Raw genomic sequence first — 15,540 nt, forward strand, 5'->3', positions numbered from 1 at the left:
CTACACCGATCACTCTGGCCTAAACTCAGAGCCTCCATAGGTCTAGATAGTGCTGTCATAGGAATGACAATACCAAGGTCATGAAACCATGTCAGCTTATGGCAACTGACTTGGCACGAATCATGTCACAAATTGTTAGCTAGGCAAGCTAGCTGGCTAGTGGTATGCCCTTGCCAATTAGCTGACCTGACCATTTGCTGACATCATCTGTCATGACTGTCTTGACTCTATGTCTAATGTCATCATTATGACAGCATTATCATTATTTTATGACAGAAGGTTCAACTGAAGCATTCCCAAAATGTTCACCCACCTTGAAATATAAAGTCAGGGGACTTTGCAATGCATAGTGTCTGGCTCAAAGGAACACCCTGTCTGACTTGAGTAGAGAGTCACATTTCACATTCGATCTAGGCTCTAATCGTCACATAGTCTACTGTCCGTCAGGGCAAGGTGAACAGCTGCTCCCTTAAAAAAGACATCAGGCTAAACATCAATGGTGTGCGGTGTGGGTAATAACAAGTTACATGAACCCTTAAATCTGCCTAATCTAATGATTTGGCTCACCATGCAGTATCATTTTGATGTGTCATGGTTTCTACTTTGTCATTTCAAGAGGAGGTGGCTGCGAGATGTCCCCGCTTCTTCAACTGGACAGATTTATGTGCATCTGTGACTGGTGCCTGGCTGGCTTTATGTGTTTTGGAGGGAAAATAGTGTTGAAATACTCTGTTTTACAGCTAAAGACCATTAGTAGTTGCCTAGAATTTAACCAAGAGACAGTGTTACTTGCCTCTGAAGATAACACCACATGTATTATTGATACGTTAGGTGTTCCCTTTGGAGTGCCTTGAACAGGTTTTGCATGCATGAGTTTGCATGCATTCTCAAGGCCACCAGCAGAATGGGCCAGTGTACCTATCCACTGCTTAAACAGCTCAACATGACATTACAGAAATGCCACCCACCCTGATAAACACTTTCACCAGCAATTTACAACATAACTGCCACCTTCACCAAAATTACCACTCTTAAATAAGACATAACAGCATTGGTCTAATTGAATGGATGCTGTCACAACTTTTAAAATAATGACCGCAATATGTCCTTAACAATGCAGCTAAATGTGGGTTTGAACAAACATTTCCCTGTCTACTGTCGATGACACTTCCCTCATTGGGTCCCCTGCCATAAAGGACCCCTTTACACCATCATAAAAGCCTGTAATTATGGGCTGGTGCCAAGTGTCCCTGAAAGTCACCTTAGTTTCTTGCTGTTTGCGAGATGTGGAGATATTAATAAACTCATAACGTTAATGTGGGGGTTCTGACTTTCCTTCAGCTCTTTGACATGGACAAACAATCAACCAATGACCTACACAAATATATGCACAGTGCACATACACACACCAACATGCATACAGTACATGCACTCACACATGTATGTTCTGTACATCATAGAGATCCTACAATTAATATATATATATATGTAATTCTATGCTGTACATACTCTCCATCAGCATCATGTACGGTATATTGTGATTAGCAACTTCATATGTGTTACCCATAGTTGTAACGGCTTTCTTCGGTAGAAGGAGAGTCGGACCAAAATGCGGAGTGGCTATTGAGATTCATGTTTAATAAAAACAACGTAAACACGAATCAATACAAAACAATAAACGTCACGCGAAAACCAAAACAGCCTAAACTGGTGCAAACTAACACACAAGACAGTTACAAGGACACTAAGGACAATCACCCACAAAACACTCAAAGAATATGGCTGCCTAAATATGGTTCCCAATCAGAGACAACGATAAACACCTGCCTCTGATTGAGAACCACTTCAGACAGCCATAGACTTAACTAGAACACCCCACTAAGCTACAATCCCAACACCACATACAAAAACCCATGCCACACCCTGGCCTGACCAAATAAATGAAAATAAACACAAAATACTTTGACCAGGGCGTGACAATAGTCCTATTCTGTTACTTCGGAACTCTGCTTGCGGGTTACTACATGCCACATCGCTAACTCTAAGCAGCCTCTAGCTATACATAAAATATTTGTTCTCGACTGAGTTTTCCCTAAATCGTGACTCACTGATTTGTCGATGGTAAAACATTATCCAGTATTTTCTTTAGACAGCTCAGATATAATTAAAAAATATTTTTTAAACTCATGTTTTGTACTTACCAGATAAAATCTCCAAACGATTAGTGCTGTTTGCCCATTCTCTTTTCATATTCTTTTCGTCTTTTTTTTTGTGTGAGTCTTATCAGTTCCTCTTTTTGGAGCTCATTTCTTCCAGTCAAAGTAAGGAAAATAATTACTTTCTCTCTGTACTTCTCACTTAGAAAACTATGATCACATAGTTCTGTTCTTATACTGCTGAAAGCCTTCTTCTTAAAAGGATATGCCATATCAAAAGGACAAAATCAAATCAAATCGGTGTGCTATACAGTTTAAAATGCAACACGTTGCCAACAATATAATACTATAATGAAAACCATTGCAATCTCAAAGTTGTTTTTAATAGAAAAAAATCCCAATTAGAAATGGAGTCATAGTTATAAATGAGTTACAAAGGGCAGTTTATACAATAATATTGTTTGTCTTTTATGAATGTTCCATAAAAACCACAAGATGCAAACACAAATGTGATTTGCCATATCGGAAAGGTCCAACTGAATTAGATTTTCTGACTGCTGCCCTTCACGCAGCTCTCAAAAACACATAAAAAATAGAACCTGTCTGTTCTCAGGCCTGTAGTGTACTCATGGACGTCCATGACCTCTGGAAATGATGGAACCGCTTGTATTTCTAGCCCTAATTTGAAAAAAGGACTTTCTGGGAGAGTTGTGGTAGGTAATCTGGCCCTGGAGAGATGTCTGAATTAGAACGCGGTAACGCTGACCCACATTGACTCTGATTCAGTTACGAGGCCGGAGGGCTCTAGTCCTTCCCTAACCCTACTCATGCTGCCAGAGTCACTCCAGAGTGGTGGGCATAGGCCCTTCTATTTCCTGCTTTTGTAGATACAGTATGTACTATGTAATGCATGCCGGGGTCCTATGGAGTCATCCCATTCTCTCTGTGAGGACAATGATGGACAAAATCACAGCTACCATGGTTTTGATTGGATTCCTGTATCCATTACACCTGACATCGAAGCCCATTAATACTTGTGTGCAGTACAAATCAAGTTAGTAGTTTCCTATCTGCATTCAGTAGCTAAATAGGACGATGTAAACACAGATATCCTATGAAATTCTATGTGTATGAACTAGTACAATTGAAGTTAAAGTGTACTGCATGCAGCAGACAGTGCAGGGGAGAGAAGGCATTGTATACTGAACAAAAATAGAAATGCAACATGTAAAGTGTTGGTCCCATGTTTCATGAGCTGAAATAAAAGATCCCAGAAATGTGCCTGTCAGGTGATGCATATCAATAATTCGAATAAACAGTATGATCATTACATAGGTGCACCTTGTGCTGGGGACAATAAAAGCCACTCTAAAATGTGCAGTTTTATCACAAAATACAATGCCACAGATGTATCAAGCTTTGAGGGAGCGTGCAATTAGCATGCTGACCTCAGGAATGTCCACCAGAGCGGTTGCCAGAGAATGTTATGTTAATTTCTCTACCATAAGCCACCACGAACTTTGGAGAAATTGGCAGTACATCCAACCGGCCTCACACCAGCAGACCACATGTATGGCGTTGTGTGGGCGAACAGTTTGCTGATGTCAATGTTGTGAATGGAGTGCCCCATGGTGGTATTGGGATTATGGTATGGGCAGGCATAAACTACGGACAATTAATACAATTGCATTTTATCGATGGCAATTTGAATGCACTAACATGGTGTGACGAGATCCTATTGTGAGCCCTATTTTTTTAGAGATATCTGTGACCAACAGATTAATATCTGTATTCCCAGTCATGTGAATTCCATGGATTAGGGCCTAATTTACTTATTTCAACTGACTGATTTCCTCATTGGAACTGTAACTCAGTAAAATCAATTAAATTGTTGCATGTTGCATTTATATTCTTGTTCAGTATAAATATACAGACCAAGAGTAAGGATTCTTTCTCTGGACAGGTAGACAGTTGGTATTTTAAGACAGAAGTTCACTTAGTTTTGACTCCCCCATAATTCTCAAATTTCTCACTCACTCTTTATCTTTCGTTTTCCCTCTCTCTCAGATGTCCTCTTTCTCTTTCCCTCTCTCTCAAATGTTTTCTTTCTCTTTCGGTTTTCCTCTCTCTCAGATGTTCTTTTTCGGTTTCCGTCTCTCTCAGATGTCTGCTTTCTCTTTCGCTCTCTCCCAGGTGTCCTCTTTCTCTTTCTGTTTTCCTCTCTCTCAGATGTCCTCTTTCTCTTTCCCTCTCTCAAATGTTATCTTTCTCTTTTGGTTTCCCTCTCTCTCAGATGTCCTCTTTCTCTTTCTGTTTTACTCTCTCTCAAGATGTTCTATTTCTCTTTCGGTTTCCCTCTCTCCCAGGTGTCCTCTTTCTCTTTTGGTTTCCCTCTCTCTCAGATTTCCTCTTTCTCTTTCTGTTTTCCTCTCTCTCAAGATGTTCTATTTCTCTTTCGGTTTCCCTCTCTCTCAGATGTCCTCTTTCTCTTTCCCTCTCTCTCATATGTTTTCTTTCTCTTTCCGTTTCCCTCTCTCTCAAATGTTCTATTTCTCTTTCGGGTTTCCCTCTCTCTCAAATGTTCTCTTTCTCTTTCTGTTTTCCTCTCAATTCAATTAAATTAAATTCAAGGGCTTTATTGGCATGGGAAACATGTCTTAACATTGCCAAAGCAAGTGAGGTAGATAATATATAAAGTGAATATATAAAGTGAAATAAACAATACAAATTAACAGTAAACATCACACATACAGAAGTTTCAAAACAATAAAGACATTACAAATGTCATATTATATATATACAGTGTTTTAACAATGTACAAATGGTAAAGGACACAAGATAAAATAAATAAGCATAGATATGGGTGGTATTTACAATGGTGTGTGTTCTTCACTGGTTGCCCTTTTCTCGTGGCAACAGGTCACAAATCTTGCTGCTGTGATGGCACACTGTGGAATTTCACCCAGTAGATATGGGAGTTTTTCAAATTTGGATTTGTTTTCGAAGTCTTTGTGGATCTGTGTAATCTGAGGGAAATATGTCTCTCTAATATGGTCACATTGGGCAGGAGGTTAGGAAGTGCAGCTCAGTTTCCACCTCATTTTGTGGGCAGTGAGCACATAGCCTGTCTTCTCTTGAGAGCCATGTCTGCCTACGGCGGCCTTTCTCAATAGCAAGGCTATGCTCACTGAGTCTGTACATAGTCAAAGCTTTCCTTAATTTTGGGTCAGTCACAGTGGTCAGGTATTCTGCCGCTATGTACTCTCTGTGTAGGGCCAAATAGCATTCTAGTTTGCTCTGTTTTTTTGTTAATTCTTTCCAATGTGTCAAGTAATTATCTTTTTGTTTTCTCATGATTTGGTTGGGTCTAATTGTGCTGCTGTCCTGGGGCTCTGTAGGGTGTGTTTGTGTTTGTGAACAGAGCCCCAGGACCAGCTTGCTTAGGGGACTCTTCTCCAGGTTCATCTCTCTGTAGGTGATGGCTTTGTTGTGGAAGGTTTGGGAATCGCTTCCTTTTAGGTGGTTATAGAATTTAACGACTCTTTTCTGGATTTTGATAATTAGTGGGTATCGGCCTAATTCTGCTCTGCATGCATTATTTGGTGTTCTACGTTGTACACGGAGGATATTTTTGCAGAATTCTGCGTGCAGAGTCTCAATTTGGTGTTTGTCCCATTTTATGAAGTCTTGGTTGGTGAGCGGACCCCAGACCTCACAACCATAAAGGGCAATGGGCTCTATGACTGATTCAAGTATTTTTAGCCAAATCCTAATTGGTATGTTGAAATTTATGTTCCTTTTGATGGCATAGAATGCCCTTCTTGTCTTGTCTCTCAGATCGTTCACAGCTTTGTGGAAGTTACCTGTGGCGCTGATGTTTAGGCCAAGGTATGTATAGTTTTTTGTGTGCTCTAGGGCAACAGTGTCTAGATGGAATTTTTATTTGTGGTCCTGGTGACTGGACCTTTTTTGGAACACCATTATTTTGGTCTTACTGAGATTTACTGTCAGGGCCCAGGTCTGACAGAATCTGTGCATAAGATCTAGGTGCTGCTGTAGGCCCTCTTTGGTTGGTGACAGAAGCACCAGATCATCAGCAAACAGCAGACATTTGACTTCGGATTCTAGTAGAGTGAGGCCGGGTGCTGCAGACTTTTCTAGTGCCCGCGCCAATTCGTTGATATATATGTTGAAGAGGGTGGGGCTTAAGCTGCATCCCTGTCTAACCCCACGACCCTGTGTGAAGAAATGTGTGTGTTTTTTGCCAATTTTAACCGCACACTTGTTGTTTGTGTACATGGATTTTATAATGTCGTATGTTTTACCCCCAACACCACTTTCCATCAGTTTGTATAGCAGACCCTCATGCCAAATTGAGTCGAAGGCTTTTTTTAAATCAACAAAGCATGAGAAGACTTTGCCTTTGTTTTGGTTTGTTTGGTGGTCAATTAGGGTGTGCAGGGTGAATACATGGTCTGTTGTACGGTAATTTGGTAAAAAGCCAATTTGACATTTGCTCAGTACATTGTTTTCATTGAGGAAGTGTACGAGTCTGCTGTTAATGATAATGCAGAGGATTTTCCCAAGGTTACTGTTGACGCATATTCCACGGTAGTTATTGGGGTCAAATTTGTCTCCACTTTTGTGGATTGGGGTGATCAGTCCTTGGTTCCAAATATTGGGGAAGATGCCAGAATTAAGGATGATGTTAAAGAGTTTTAGTATAGCCAATTGGAATTTGTTGTCTGTATATTTGATCATTTCATTGAGGATACCATCAACACTACAGGCCTTTTTGGGTTGGAGGGTTTTTATTTTTCCCTGTAACTCATTCAATGTAATTGGAGAATCCAGTGGGTTCTGGTAGTCTTTAATAGTTGATTCTAAGATCTGTATTTGATCATGTATTTGTTTTTGCTCTTTATTCTTTGTTATAGAGCCAAAAAGATTGGATAAGTGGTTTACCCATACATCTCCATTTTGGATAGATAATTCTTCGTATTGTTGTTTGTTTAGTGTTTTCCAATTTTCCCAGAAGTGGTTCATCTCTCTCAGATGTTCTTTTTCGGTTTCCGTCTCTCTCAGATGTCCTCTTTCTCTTTCGGTTTCACTCTATCTCAGGTGTCCTCTTTCTCTTTTCCTCTCTCTCAGATGTTCTCTTTCTCTTTCCCTCTCTCTCAGATGTTCTCTTTCTGTTTTCCCTCTCTCTCAGATGTCCTCTTTCTCTTTCGGTTTTCCTCTCTCTCAGATGTCCTCTTTCTCTTTCTGTTTTCCTCTCTCTCAGATGTTCTCTTTCTCTTTCGGTTTCCCTCTCTCAGATGTTCTCTTTCCCTCTCTCTCAGATGTCCTCTTTCTCTTTCTGTTTTCCTCTCTCTCAGATGTTCTCTTTCTCTTTCGGTTTCCCTCTCTCTCTCAGGTGTCCTCTTTTTCTTTCCCTCTCTCTCAGATGTCCTCTTTCTCTTTCTCTTTCTCTCTCTCTCAGATGTCCTCTTTCTCTTTCTCTTTCCCGCTCTCTCAGATGTCCTCTTTCTCTTTCTGTTTTCCTCTTTCTCAGATGTTCTCTTTTGGTGTCCTCTTTCTCTTTCCCTCTCTCTTAGATGTCCTCTTTCTCTGTCTCTTTCCCTCTCTTTCAGATGTCCTCTTTCTCTTTCTGATTTTCCTTCTCTCAGATGTTCTCTTTCTCATTCGATTTCCCTCTCTCAGGTGTCATGTTTCTCTTTCCCTCTCTCTCAGATGTTCTCTTTCTCTTTCCGTTTCCCCCTCTCTCAGATGTTCTCTTTCTCTTTCTGTTTCCCTCTCTCTCGGATCTTCTCTTTCTCTATTAATTTCCTCAATTTCTTTCAATTCCTTTGCCTTTTGTATGTCTCACCCTCGAATCATGCCAATGTTTCTCTTCCATTGCTTCCCTCTCTTTTCACTTTTCTCTCTCCTCTTTCTTCCCTTAGTCAGACACTCTCTGCCCTTCCCCTTTCCCTATGGAAGCAGACTACAGCTGAGAATCCAGACCTGGTGGCCACTGATAAGGCCTCTCCTTTAAACTCCTGGTCCATGGGCTCAGTGTGTAGGGAGGGGGGGGGGGGAATTATACATGAACACCACAACCCTGCAGTCAAAGCAGAGCCCAGCAGCCACAAACTGCGTTTTACCCCTAACCAGAGGTGCACTCAGATTATCGGGTGGTGAAATGTCATCTGACCTTAGGGCCCATAAACTTCAGAGTGAATCAGGTTATTTAAGGTTATTTAATTATTCAACGAAAGAAGAGCTATGAGGAGACTATGAGCAGGGTCCTTTTCACACTGTATTGAACTAGCAGATCTATGGCAAACTCATGTATAATTTCTATGTAATTGGTTGTTGAGCTGGTGGTCTTTTTGCATTATGCTCTGAAAAGTCAAACAGTGAGCCCAAGCGACACTGAAATGGATGGTGGTTTGGTTGAAATGTAATGGCACCATAAATGTAGGGCTAAAATATAATATTGACCTATCCCAAACTTAACATGATAGCAGCTCTTTGTTGAACGACAGAAAAAAGGGGAAAAAGTAATGAGGAAGTGTTCTTAAGCTGTCACCAAGGTAATTTATTTTTTATCATGCCAATCTCTTTGCGGGTCCTTATGTAAGCCATCAGCCGTCAGCAACAACACCTGTCAGCTCTGTAAGCTCCAACATTGGAGCCTCGCAGAGCTACAGATGCCCAGATATCGTCTCCTAACTATACTCTGCCTCCGAGATTATAATTTTTCTCTCTCTCTGTTTGTTTGCATAATGCAGATGGGTGATGGGTTGTCCATTAACGCTTTAGAACTGCACTTACTAATTGACGTTGCCTTTAAGGTGCACACAATATGACATAATGCAACTTTAGTTGCAGTGGCTACATACTACAAGCACAGAGACGTGACAAGAACTGTAAAATGTAACTTAATTCTCTATCCCACGGATAGTTTATACAATATGTCAATCTAAATCTGGGTTTGATTAGGTAGAGTAACTTTGAATGAGGGCCAGGTTATGGGAGTTTGGTTGGACACCAGGGTTTCCTTTATCACATTACTAAAACATCATTTAATTCTAAAACATGCTGTAAATAAGTTACGGACAGCCAAGTTGTGGTGTTCCAGCTTTTTGTAGAAGGCTAATCCTTTTATCAGGCCTCCTCGGGGCTCACCAATAGATAGCCTGGTCCAGGATATAGACTCTAGCCACTCTAGTCCATCCCCAAAATTGTCTATTGATTTCCCCTTTTGACAGTTGTTAGTGGGAAACTTAATCAGACTGGCCTACATTGTCATGTGAGGTTCACTGTTGTTAAACACAAGTCGCCCATTCCCCTTGATTTTGTTTTGGTGCTATAATTGCATGCCGTTGCTACTTGCGTAAAACATCGATAGAAACAGTGCATGCTCAGCCCTACAGGTACTCTGGCTGACGCGGTGATCTAAAAGTAATAGGTAAACTAAATACAATAACGCATCTTCAAGAGTAGCATATAATTAGCTAACTCAATTGAGGAATACAGTAAATTACGTGGATGTATTATAAACCCTTATTTGTGGATATTATTGAACACTGGTATACATTAGTGTGAAGAAAAGTAAATAAATTTGATCAAAAAGTAAACATACGTTTATATAATTTTTTAAAACTCACATTCATGTTTCTTGCTTTTCTTATTCCTACACTTACCAGAAACACTGGCAATAGGCAGTTCAGCAGTTATATTATGAATTCAAATGTTTCTAATTAACGGATATGGCCATTTTCTTAATGCGGCTTCAAAACAACAATTTCTTAAACAATGACTTGATCTCAAGTCATGGTAGTATAATCTCACCAACTTTGTATTCTCTTAGACTTCTGATTACTAACCTGAATTATTAAATGCTTTATTGATTGCACCTGGTAAATAATTCTGTTGCATATTGATTGTCTTGTTTGGTTATTCCTCTTGGGTTCTCTCTCTTGTAAGTCAACGTGTAAGTCTCATTTTCAATTGTTTTTTTTTTCCAAACTAGCATTTGAAATGTCCTTAGAGGACTCATGTAGTGATTTACCACATGGACTGTTAATTAAATAATAAACACTTAAAAATATACTATTCTTCGGCACAATTTATTTATAACATTAATTTAGCTTATACTTACAAATACAGTGCCTTGCGAAAGTATTCGGCCCCCTTGAACTTTGCGTTTATGAAATTCAATCCAGCAGGATTTTGACATTTTTAATATAGAGAGACATAATGGTTAGATATGAAGTTGGGCTGAACATACAGTATAATATGTATTAATCAGCCAATGTGGTCAAGAGGCCTTACTCAAAACTATCCAGGCACTATATCAGCAAATTATGTTCATGTTCAAATTATGTAAATTACAGTATGATTAAGCTTTAATTTAGAAAAAGAGAAAAAGGTGTTTCAAGGCATGAATTGTTGAATTGAAGATCTGTTGTCTTCTTATGCCGAAAAGAGGGAATCAAAGTCTAAGAGGAAATCTGGAGAGGCTTTATCTAACATAGAGTGCTTTGATCAATAGGTAAATCAATGGGTTTAAATAAATTACGTTTTTTTTTTTTTTTAAAGAAGGGGGGAAATGTTCTTTAGACCGTCTGAAACTCTTAATGATGGTTAATCTTTAATGGAGTTTCAGACACCAGCCCAGGGTCCATCAGTCACCGCTTAAGGCAGTTGTGTTGATACTTGCCTTGAGTCTTCCACTTATCCTCCCTGTCCATGTCTGTGTGTCTCTTGTTATCTTTCACTCTGTCTGTTTCTTCTCCGTTGACGACCAACATCCTTTTGTAATCATCTCACTCTCTGCCTAGTCTCTGCACAACACACACACACACACACAGTTGCACACGCACACACATATACAATTGAGTATCAGTACTCGAGGTATAACAGTCCGTTAGTCATTCCACTCAATGTAATGGTACATTCCACTCAATGTACCATTAACATTTCCTTCACCCAATAGTGTTAAAGCCTCTCGGCAAGTCATGATATGTAGAATTGATGGTTTTCTCCCCCGATGGATGTTATGCAGCTTTAATTACCCTAGGTGTTAATACAATGTTTGCTCTTCGTACTGAAGCTCAGTGGTATAATGGACTGCTAATTCTTCACACTATCTGACAGAATATCATTACACAAAGCTATAAAGGGGAGATGGCAAATAAGAGACTTGCATTCTTGCATTACTCTGCTACACAGGCTTGGGTAGTAATAATAATAATTATACCACCGGGAGGCAAAAGCAAGTGCAGATTTCTCACTAGCGCATTGTGGGGTCAATAAAATAGGATTTGTATAATGGAAATGCATGTAGGATTGCTGTAGATTTTGTGAAGCAAGCTAAAGATTTTGTTTGTCTTGAATGTCCATGGAGTATGTTTAAAAAGTCTGCTTGATTTGTAAGTATGTTAACTAGTTGTGTAGATTAGTGGCCTGTAGGTTTCCACATTTCCCATTTCCCAGCTCCAATCCATTACTATCACCACTGTAACTAACCTAATGTGAACCAGCTAATGATATAAGGCAACATGACAAAGCTTTCATGAGTCCAGGGTTGTGTTCATTAGGCATCAAACAGAAGAAAACAGACTGAAACAGGCCTGAACTTATTTCCAGTTTCTATTGCAAAACGTTTCTATTTTAAAACATTGTCTGTTGCATGCCTTAACACAGCCCAGTTTAAAGTCACCCGAAATGGTTCCTTAATTACAGACTATAAACTGTGTATTTGTCAAAAGCAGAGTTCTTAAGATCCCACATCAAACACCAACAGACATAGGCCAATATACAATCAAAGGTTCTTTATTAAATTCAAAGTTTACGAAAGGTGACAATAGCATACAAATAATGATCTGATATAATAATGGTCTGGTTGCTGGGCTCTCTTCTCCTCCACTCCAAGCCGGGCCAAGCCGGATGTGTCCCTGTGTCTGTAGCCACGGGGGACAAAAAAAATATACAATTAGAGCATGTACTGATCGACAACTTGGAATCACACTCACACTACAGCAAACGTTGTATGAGTTTCCTTATTGGTAGACGGGCTCATAGTTGATGGCTGGATGGATGCCGGCTGTCCCTCACTCAGCGAACGGGCCTACATGGCTGTGTTGGATGGGGCCGGATGGGGCCACAGTGTCTCCTGAGCCCTCCTGTCTCAGCCTCCAGTATTTATGCTGCAGTAGTTTATGTGTCGGGGGGCTAGGGTCAGTTTGTTATATCTGGAGTACTTCTCCTGTCCTATTCGGTGTCCTGTGTGAATCTAAGTGTGCGTTCTCTAATTCTCTTCTTCTCTCTTTCTTTCTCTCTCTCGGAGGACCTGAGCCCTAGGACCATGCCCCAGGAATACCTGACATGATGACTCCTTGCTGTCCCCAGTCCACCTGACCGTGCTGCTGCTCCAGTTTCAACTGTTCTGCCTTATTATTATTCGACCATGCTGGTCATTTATGAACATTTGAACATCTTGGCCATGTTCTGTTATAATCTCCACCCGGCACAGCCAGAAGAGGACTGGCCACCCCACATAGCCTGGTTCCTCTCTAGGTTTCTTCCTAGGTTTTGGCCTTTCTAGGGAGTTTTTCCTAGCCACCGTGCTTCTACACCGGCATTGCTTGCTGTTTGGGGTTTTAGGCTGGGTTTCTGTACAGCACTTTGAGATATCAGCTGATGTACGAAGGGCTATATAAATAAATTTGATTTGATTTGATTTGATTTGTTGTAGTGTAGATAGACTTTCAACAGCTGAGTTGAGTGTGTCCCCCATGTCTGCTGTCACCGGGGACAACGAACATACATCAGAGTATATACTGATCTACAATGGGAGTCACATTCACACATTCAAAATAAGATCTTTCCTTTACAGAGACCTTTGTAATTGAGTCTTTTTCCCACAGGCACAGGTGTTCAGCGGAGAGGGACAGTGGTCGAGGAGCAGCGAGGAGTAAGACATCCATCCGTGGAGAGGTTTCTGGCATTTAAAATATATATATATATATATTACCTTTACAAGGCAAGTCAGTTAAGAATAAATTCTTATTTTCAATGATGGCCTATTTGGTAAATAGTTTGAAGAGGGAGGAGTTGAAAGCGAATTGGCAACATCTATCTCTTAGTCAATGTAGCCCCTGCCAATCTGGGGAATCACAGCACATCATGAGAGCAAGCAAATAGTTCATGCAATACAATTTCACACGTGAGAATGTCAGAAGTTAAGCGAAGGCAATCGTTGTAACCAACACAGCACACATGAGTGAAAGGCACTTGTAAAATACGAGATGAAAGCAGAATAAATACTACAATAAACTCGCTGATAATATAAAAATACAAGGTAGAAAGGCAATCTCTAATTTAGCACGAGTCAGTGTCATTTGTGACATATTAACCCTTTATAAACCCTTTGGGAATGATACTTTAATGTTGCTTAATGTGCTGCTGTCCTGGGGCTCTGTAGGGTGTGTTTGTGTTTGTGAACAGAGCCCCAGGACCAGCTTGCTTAGGGGACTCTTCTCCAGGTTCATCTCTCTGTAGGTGATGGCTTTGTTGTGGAAGGTTTGGGAATCGCTTCCTTTTAGGTGGTTATAGAATTTAACGACTCTTTTCTGGATTTTGATAATTAGTGGGTATCGGCCTAATTCTGCTCTGCATGCATTATTTGGTGTTCTACGTTGTACACGGAGGATATTTTTGCAGAATTCTGCGTGCAGAGTCTCAATTTGGTGTTTGTCCCATTTTATGAAGTCTTGGTTGGTGAGCGGACCCCAGACCTCACAACCATAAAGGGCAATGGGCTCTATGACTGATTCAAGTATTTTTAGCCAAATCCTAATTGGTATGTTGAAATTTATGTTCCTTTTGATGGCATAGAATGCCCTTCTTGTCTTGTCTCTCAGATCGTTCACAGCTTTGTGGAAGTTACCTGTGGCGCTGATGTTTAGGCCAAGGTATGTATAGTTTTTTGTGTGCTCTAGGGCAACAGTGTCTAGATGGAATTTTTATTTGTGGTCCTGGTGACTGGACCTTTTTTGGAACACCATTATTTTGGTCTTACTGAGATTTACTGTCAGGGCCCAGGTCTGACAGAATCTGTGCATAAGATCTAGGTGCTGCTGTAGGCCCTCTTTGGTTGGTGACAGAAGCACCAGATCATCAGCAAACAGCAGACATTTGACTTCGGATTCTAGTAGAGTGAGGCCGGGTGCTGCAGACTTTTCTAGTGCCCGCGCCAATTCGTTGATATATATGTTGAAGAGGGTGGGGCTTAAGCTGCATCCCTGTCTAACCCCACGACCCTGTGTGAAGAAATGTGTGTGTTTTTTGCCAATTTTAACCGCACACTTGTTGTTTGTGTACATGGATTTTATAATGTCGTATGTTTTACCCCCAACACCACTTTCCATCAGTTTGTATAGCAGACCCTCATGCCAAATTGAGTCGAAGGCTTTTTTTAAATCAACAAAGCATGAGAAGACTTTGCCTTTGTTTTGGTTTGTTTGGTGGTCAATTAGGGTGTGCAGGGTGAATACATGGTCTGTTGTACGGTAATTTGGTAAAAAGCCAATTTGACATTTGCTCAGTACATTGTTTTCATTGAGGAAGTGTACGAGTCTGCTGTTAATGATAATGCAGAGGATTTTCCCAAGGTTACTGTTGACGCATATTCCACGGTAGTTATTGGGGTCAAATTTGTCTCCACTTTTGTGGATTGGGGTGATCAGTCCTTGGTTCCAAATATTGGGGAAGATGCCAGAATTAAGGATGATGTTAAAGAGTTTTAGTATAGCCAATTGGAATTTGTTGTCTGTATATTTGATCATTTCATTGAGGATACCATCAACACTACAGGCCTTTTTGGGTTGGAGGGTTTTTATTTTTCCCTGTAACTCATTCAATGTAATTGGAGAATCCAGTGGGTTCTGGTAGTCTTTAATAGTTGATTCTAAGATCTGTATTTGATCATGTATTTGTTTTTGCTCTTTATTCTTTGTTATAGAGCCAAAAAGATTGGATAAGTGGTTTACCCATACATCTCCATTTTGGATAGATAATTCTTCGTATTGTTGTTTGTTTAGTGTTTTCCAATTTTCCCAGAAGTGGTTCATCTCTCTCAGATGTTCTTTTTCGGTTTCCGTCTCTCTCAGATGTCCTCTTTCTCTTTCGGTTTCACTCTATCTCAGGTGTCCTCTTTCTCTTTTCCTCTCTCTCAGATGTTCTCTTTCTCTTTCCCTCTCTCTCAGATGTTCTCTTTCTGTTTTCCCTCTCTCTCAGATGTCCTCTTTCTCTTTCGGTTTTCCTCTCTCTCAGATGTCCTCTTTCTCTTTCTGTTTTCCTCTCTCTCAGATGTTCTCTTTCTCTTTCGGTT

This window comes from Oncorhynchus clarkii, chromosome 2 (assembly GCF_045791955.1).
Source record: "Oncorhynchus clarkii lewisi isolate Uvic-CL-2024 chromosome 2, UVic_Ocla_1.0, whole genome shotgun sequence".
NCBI classification, from domain to species: domain Eukaryota; kingdom Metazoa; phylum Chordata; class Actinopteri; order Salmoniformes; family Salmonidae; genus Oncorhynchus; species Oncorhynchus clarkii.